This window comes from Eulemur rufifrons, chromosome 19 (genome assembly GCF_041146395.1).
Source record: "Eulemur rufifrons isolate Redbay chromosome 19, OSU_ERuf_1, whole genome shotgun sequence".
Lineage (NCBI taxonomy): Eukaryota > Metazoa > Chordata > Mammalia > Primates > Lemuridae > Eulemur > Eulemur rufifrons.
The window spans coordinates 84,055,781-84,062,589 of NC_091001.1; the positions used below are offsets into that span (position 1 = coordinate 84,055,781).

General features: G+C 33.1%; 1 non-coding gene across 1 annotated transcript; it reads left to right on the forward strand.

Annotated features, from left to right (window-relative positions):
- The first annotated feature begins 6,094 nt into the window (after positions 1-6,094).
- On the forward strand, positions 6,095-6,201 carry LOC138400354 (U6 spliceosomal RNA). The gene has a single exon (XR_011236251.1). It is a non-coding gene; the product is annotated as a U6 spliceosomal RNA (small nuclear RNA).
- Positions 6,202-6,809: the final 608 nt, after the last annotated feature.

Here is a 6,809-nt window from a genome sequence, read left to right on the forward strand (position 1 = left end):
GTACATACTAAAACACACATCCTCAGCTAACAATGTGTTTAGCATAATATGGCTCAACAATTCAGAATGGCCAGAAATTGATTTTTGGCTTTGGGAAAATTTTATTTCCTTAACCCATTGTTACTATAACTGCCTTCTATTTTAAATTAATCTGAGAGATACTAAATACTAACAATTTAAATCCGGGAAGCCTATTGTATCAGTGTGCTGACCCACATTTTGAAGCCTAAATCTGTTTCACAGACCATCAATAATACATTTTGCTGCAGTATTCATTTGAATTCTCAACTAATTATAATATAGTAGGTATCCTTGAAGTAAATTAATGAGCAGAGATTCCTAAGCAGGAGAAGACATGGAGACATTAGCTTTCAGCCAGGTATTTACCTTGAGTGATGTGACATCAAGTGATCCTAGACAATCTCATATTCAGTCTAAGTTCTAAGATTTCTCCACAAGGGATGCCACAACTTGTTGAGAAATTTGTTTCAGTGTTTATCAGCCTTCACTATGAAATGTAGCCAATCTAAATTGCTTAGGCTGCATTTCAGGATTAGATTTCCTGTTCCGTATGTAAATGACAAGAATGGGTCATCTTATACCTTTTTTCCCCTCAACTTTTTATTTTGAAAATTTTAAGACTAAAGAAAATGGGCATTTATATGTCCTTCATTTAACTATTAACATTTTGTCACATTTCCTTCCTTATGTAGGATGTTCTCCTACATAACTACAGTGCCATTATCATGCCATTATCATATCTAAAATATGATAGTAATTCAATAACATTATTTAATGTACTATGTCTTTGCATGTCTTTTTATAGCTATTTTTAAAAATTCAAGATCAAAGTGCTTGCATTACATTTGGTTATGTCATCCCAGTCTCTTTTAATCCAGAACAATCTGCTGGATCCAGCTTTTTTGTTTGTTTTTAATGGCATTGACTTTTTTTTTTTTTTTTTTTTTTTAGAAGCGCACAGGCCTATTGTCTTGTAGAATCTCCTACATTATGAAAATTTTAAACTGTTTCATCATGATTAGAATCAGGCAAGATGGCACATAGATGATATTAGTATTATGCCATTGCACTGAGAAAACTGATACCAGATTGTCCCACTATTGTGATGCCAAGTGTGCACACTTAAGGTTTTGCGTGTGAAATCACTCCATTGTAAAGAATAGTTTTCTCTTTGCATCTAATATGTGGCCTATAGCATGATATGAGAGACCTTGTGAATATCTTGTTACTTCCCATACTTTTCACCCAGTGGTTTTGATGACCCTTGTTGGGGTCATTTCTTATTCTGGTAAGGAAAATGTGTTTTCCTAATTTAGTACTTTCACCTACATTTATCATTCTGTTTATTCATCTTTGGTATATGCCTCTTTATTATAGGTGAAGTTAAGGATACAAATCAGCCTTTTTCCTTCAGTGGGAATAACTTGGCAATGATGGCCAATTTTGCTGGTTGGCTCAGTTGGTCAACACATGCTGCTGAGAAAGCCAAGGCTATGGCTTCAGTGTTCAAATGGGACCAATTACTTGGGCTCTGTTTCAAGGCCCAGATAATACTTTTCTTTTTCCAACTCAGAATTGTGTGCCAGTGGCCACCTGGAAAACAGGGCATATAACTGAGCTAGAGCTGTACAGATATTTCTAATTCAAAACACAAGCTCTACTAATTGTGGATTATCTTTTTATGTGAAAGATGACAATTATATAAATGTCTTTTTTTCTAATTTACTTCTGTAGGTCCTATTTTACAAATATTTAAATATTTTTATGACTTCTTTTTTCATTTCTGGCAAGCATTGAGGACCAGTTATCCTAAATAAAACTTCTGCTGACAGCAATTAAAAATTATGCAAATTATTTTTACCACTAAAAGTCATGTAAAATATATTCTAAAAGAAGACATTTGCAGTTTAAAAACGACAGAAAGACCCTATTACCAAGAAACCTACTCTTATGTAACCTCCAAAATCTAAAGAGTATTGCAAGAAGAAGCAAAAATAATCACAGAAATAAAATAAAAATATTGTTGAACAATCCAAAAAAATGAATAAAATGATAGTAGTGTCTAATTTTTGAGCTAAAAGGACAAATCTGAAACACTGGCTAACAATATTGTTTTAATTGGGAAAGGAGATAAACACTAATGTGTTTTAAAGATCTTTTATTGTATAGGGATATTTTAATGTTAGACTTTGGTCTGTTAAGCAAGCATGATAAATTGTTAAGGGTAATCACTAGAAGAATAGAAATAGAATATGTAAATTCCAAAACAATTTATGGAAAAATACATTAAAGAAAGAAGAAAAAAAGCTCAATTTATAAAACCAAAACTACAGGAACAAAGGAAGAAGACAAGTGAGACAAAAAAATTTTAAAAGGTATGGTAAGAAGAAGTTCATACATGTATATAATTATAATAAATGTAAATGGACTTAACTCATTACTTGAATAACAGAGATTGTAGTTTAAATGAACCACTCAGATAAGTGTTTATAGGAGATACATCTAAAGTATAAGGATACATAAAGGGTGAAAATGAAAGAGTAGAAAAAGATTCATCAGGCAATTACTAATGAAATAAACCTGGTATGGCTATATTAATATTATGAAAAAAGATTTTAAGGCAAAAAGGCCAGTGCGTATAGGAGGTCACAACACAGTGAGAAAAGTTTGCTTTCATCAAGAAAATATAAAAATCCTAAATACGTATGCAAGTAATAAAATAGCCTCAAAATATATGTGAACTGACAAAGCCACCATCATCACAGTGGGAGATTTCAACATACTTTCCCCCATTATTTATAGAAAAAAACAGGTAAAAAGAAAAGGAAACATTTACAAGATTATAATAGACAAGTACAAACTTGAATTAATGGATGTATTCAGAATTCTCTATCTAACATTACAGAATATAATTCTGTTCAAGCTTTTATAAATAGAATGTTTATTAAAATTGATTAGGTACTGGGCAATGAAGCAAGTTTCCATCAAAATTCAAAGTTACTATTTTAATCAAAACCTTTTCCCCCAATGCAATTAAGTCAGAGCTTAAAGATACCTACTTGATGAGTGCGATACGCACTGTCTGGGGAATGGACACACTTGAAGCTCAGACTCCGTGGGATGGGGGGCATGGGCAATATATATAACCTGAACTTTTGTACCCCCATAATGAGCTGAAATAAAAAAAAATGTTCTCAATGTTTGGAAGTGAAAATAACAACTTTTAAAATTACACATATATCAAGAAGAAATTAAGAATTAAAAGATAATAAAAATAGTTCAGATAAAACTTATGGGTAACAACAAAAATAGTGTTTTGAAAAAAATTTTTAGTCTCAAATGCCTAAATTAGAGAAAAAGAAAAGTTCAAATTAATGAGCAGAGTATATAACTTAAGATATTAAAAAAGTAATAATATTAATCTAAAAAAGTAAGATGGAAATATCAGAGATAAGAACAAAAAATTTAAATAAAATAGAAAACAAAGACACAACACAGATGATCAAAGTATAAAGAATAAAGTTGGTGTTTTGAAAAGTCTTTAAAATAAAAACTAATACATAGGATATTAAAATATTTTAGATCTTTTTAAATTTCTTTTAAAGTTTTTTTTCAGAATATTATGGGGGTACAAAATATTTTCAGAATAAAAGACTAAGGATCAGAAAGGAGGAAATAATAGCAATTGTACATTAATTAATTTTTCTAGTTGCAAAGCAGATATTTCAGATTATGTAAAAGCATCCAGTTACAGTCTTTCTTTACAAGACACACCTGAAACATAAGGAAATGAAAAGTTGGAATCACAAGGTTGAAAAAATGATATAAGGCTAATACTAACGAAAAGAATGATAAAGTAGCTATAGTAATATCACAGCAATTAAACTTTAAGACATAGATCAAATATTACACTACTAGAGACATAAAAGATTACTACTTAACAATACATAGACACGCTTGTAGTTTTGACTCAGGTGGGGCAAAGATAATATGTGTAACATAAACATTTGTAACCCTGTAATATTCTGAAATTTAAAAAATATAAATAAATAAAAATTTTTAAAAAATTAAAAAAAAAGATCCAAACACAATGATTTCAGCATTGGTAACTAGGAGCTCTTTCAATTGGCTTCTTTGTGCTTTTGATATGCCCCCATTCTTTTTTTTTTTTTTTTTTTTTAGCAATTCCTTGCTTTCTAACAATCAAATTTCTCATGGTCATCTTATTCCCTGCCCTATAAATAATGTAATATATCCAAGAGTCTTTACTGATGTGTATTAAATTAAAAAATAGATATTAAAAACAAAAAAGATCCAAATACAAAAAAACAAAAACAAAAACAAAAAAAAAAACAAAACAATACAGTTTCAAGTCTTTGGAAATTTTAATAACTCAAAACTATGAACTTAAAGACACACACACACACACACACACACGACAAAACTATAGAGAAATTCTCAAATCCACTATCATAAGTTATTGTTCTTACTTATTTTGACATATCTCTGTCAGTAATTGACAGATAGAATATGTTAGTAAAATCCCTTTGGAAAACCATTTGACATTACCTTATAAATTTTAAGATTTGTGTTACTCTCACGACCTAACACTTCAACTCCTAGGCATATGCCTAAGAGATTCTTGCACATGTGAACCAAGAGGGTTGTATCAGCAATGGTTGTAATTGCAAAACATTTGAAGCAATACACCAATTGTTAGTGGACATTTGGATTGCTTAAAACCTTTTACTACATTATCATGGTACAACCATATGTAATAAAACCACAAAGAGAAGTATTAGATTAATAAACACAAAATTCTTGGGAGCCAGGTTGTGAGGCACGTAGAGGGTATGCACAGTTGGGAACACACAGGAGCATCAAAGGGCTGTGTTAAATCCTTTAAGCTAGGGCAGGTAGTAGCATGGTGTGCATTATATATTCTGCATATATTATAAATATAAATAATCAATATAAATAGTATAGCATGATATAAAATAATACAAATAAGATTGAGCAAAGAGGAGTAGGATTTTCAGAATCCTTATAACAATTTTGCTTGGAGAAGTTTCTGAAAATTAGGGAACAAAAATATTAGATGTATTATTAATAAGATAGTTTTTCTTTTTTCAGATGCAACACAGATTCAGAAAATGTTAAAAAAAAAAAAAGCCATTAAAATATCTGTGGGCATCTGCAACTTCTCCGAATTCTTAATGTCCTTTTTATTTGCAGTAAAAATTAGACCTGTTATTATGGGTTTATCATTGTTAAATACTATGTGTTGATTTTTTTCCCTTCCCTAAGCTTATGTTTCTTCCTCCTGTGTCATTCTGTTCTTTGCGATTGCAGTCCGTTACAAGTTAAGATAATCAACTGTCAACTCCCCTACCTTGAGTGAATGGGGTGGGGTGATTCAACATGTGTGTCCCCTGGGGCTGGGGAACACTTTACTGTGGCAATAATCAGGGCTCTACAACAGACAGAAATTGTGTCTTCTGAGTCCAAGCAATGAATCCCAACTGGATAGTTGATGAAGAGGGTTGGGTGGAAGCCTAGCCCTGAGGAATGCAGTCAAACGCAAGGGGTGGAGTGTGAGTGCATGGGCCCAGGGATGGGGGCCATGGAGGAACTGAGGGGCTAGGAAAGCTCAGAGTCAGAAGTAGTAAGACAGGGAATGGGAATTAATTTGGACAAATTTGAGGAACGAAAGGCAAATGTGAAAAGGTTTTTATGAACTCCTGGTACTATCTGGTGGGAGTGAGCTGGGTTCATTTTACAGAGGTCAGAAAGAGATGCTCTGTTTTCCTGCTTTATCTTTTAAAATACTGTTTTTGTTTTATTTACTGACTTACATACACATAATATTTCACCTTTAGTTCTTAGTGGAAAATTGAGCTTCATTAACTAAAGTGTTACTATTATAGAGGGTGATCAGTGGTGTGAAAATGGATAATTTTGGCAGACTGCAAATAAAACTCCAGTCAGATTACCTTGCAAAGAGAGGGAAGTACATTTTAGTTTCAAAGGAACATTTTAATCATAAAACAGTGAGAATAAAAGTTGCATTAGAGTGCTCGCTTCGGCAGCACATATACTAAAATTGGAACGATACAGAGAAGATTAGCATGGCCCCTGCGCAAGGATGACACGCAAATTCGTGAAGCGTTCCATATTTTTATGGACACGCTTGGAGCTCTGACTGGGGGGATAGGCGGTACATGGGCAACGTATGTAACCTGAACTTTTGTACCCCCATAATAAGCTGAAATAAAAAAAAAAGTTGCATTAGAATTGGAAAACTAAGACATCATTAGCTTTGATTATTTTTGAATTGCCTGATAGCAATCATTTCAATTCTAGTCCCTATACCTTTAACGTTTTTCTGATCACATGCTTATTGATTCCTAACTCTCAAGCCAAGAAAAGGTATTAAAACATGTCATCTTTTGGGCTGGGCGCGGTGGCTCACGCCTGTAATCCTAGCACTCTGGGAGGCCGAGGCAGGTGGATCGCCAGAGGTCAGGAGTTTGAGACCAGCCTGAGCAAGAGCGAGACCCTGTCTCTACTAAAAATAGAAAGAAATTATCTGGCCAACTAAAAATATATATAGAAAAAATTAGCCGGGCATGGTGGCGCATGCCTGTAGTCCCAGCCACTCGGGAGGCTGAGGCAGTAGGATCGCTTAAGCCCAGGAGTTTGAGGTTGCTGTGAGCTAGGCTGACGCCACGGCACTCACTCTAGCCTGGGCAACAAAGTGAGACTCTGTCTCAAAAAAAAAAAAATGT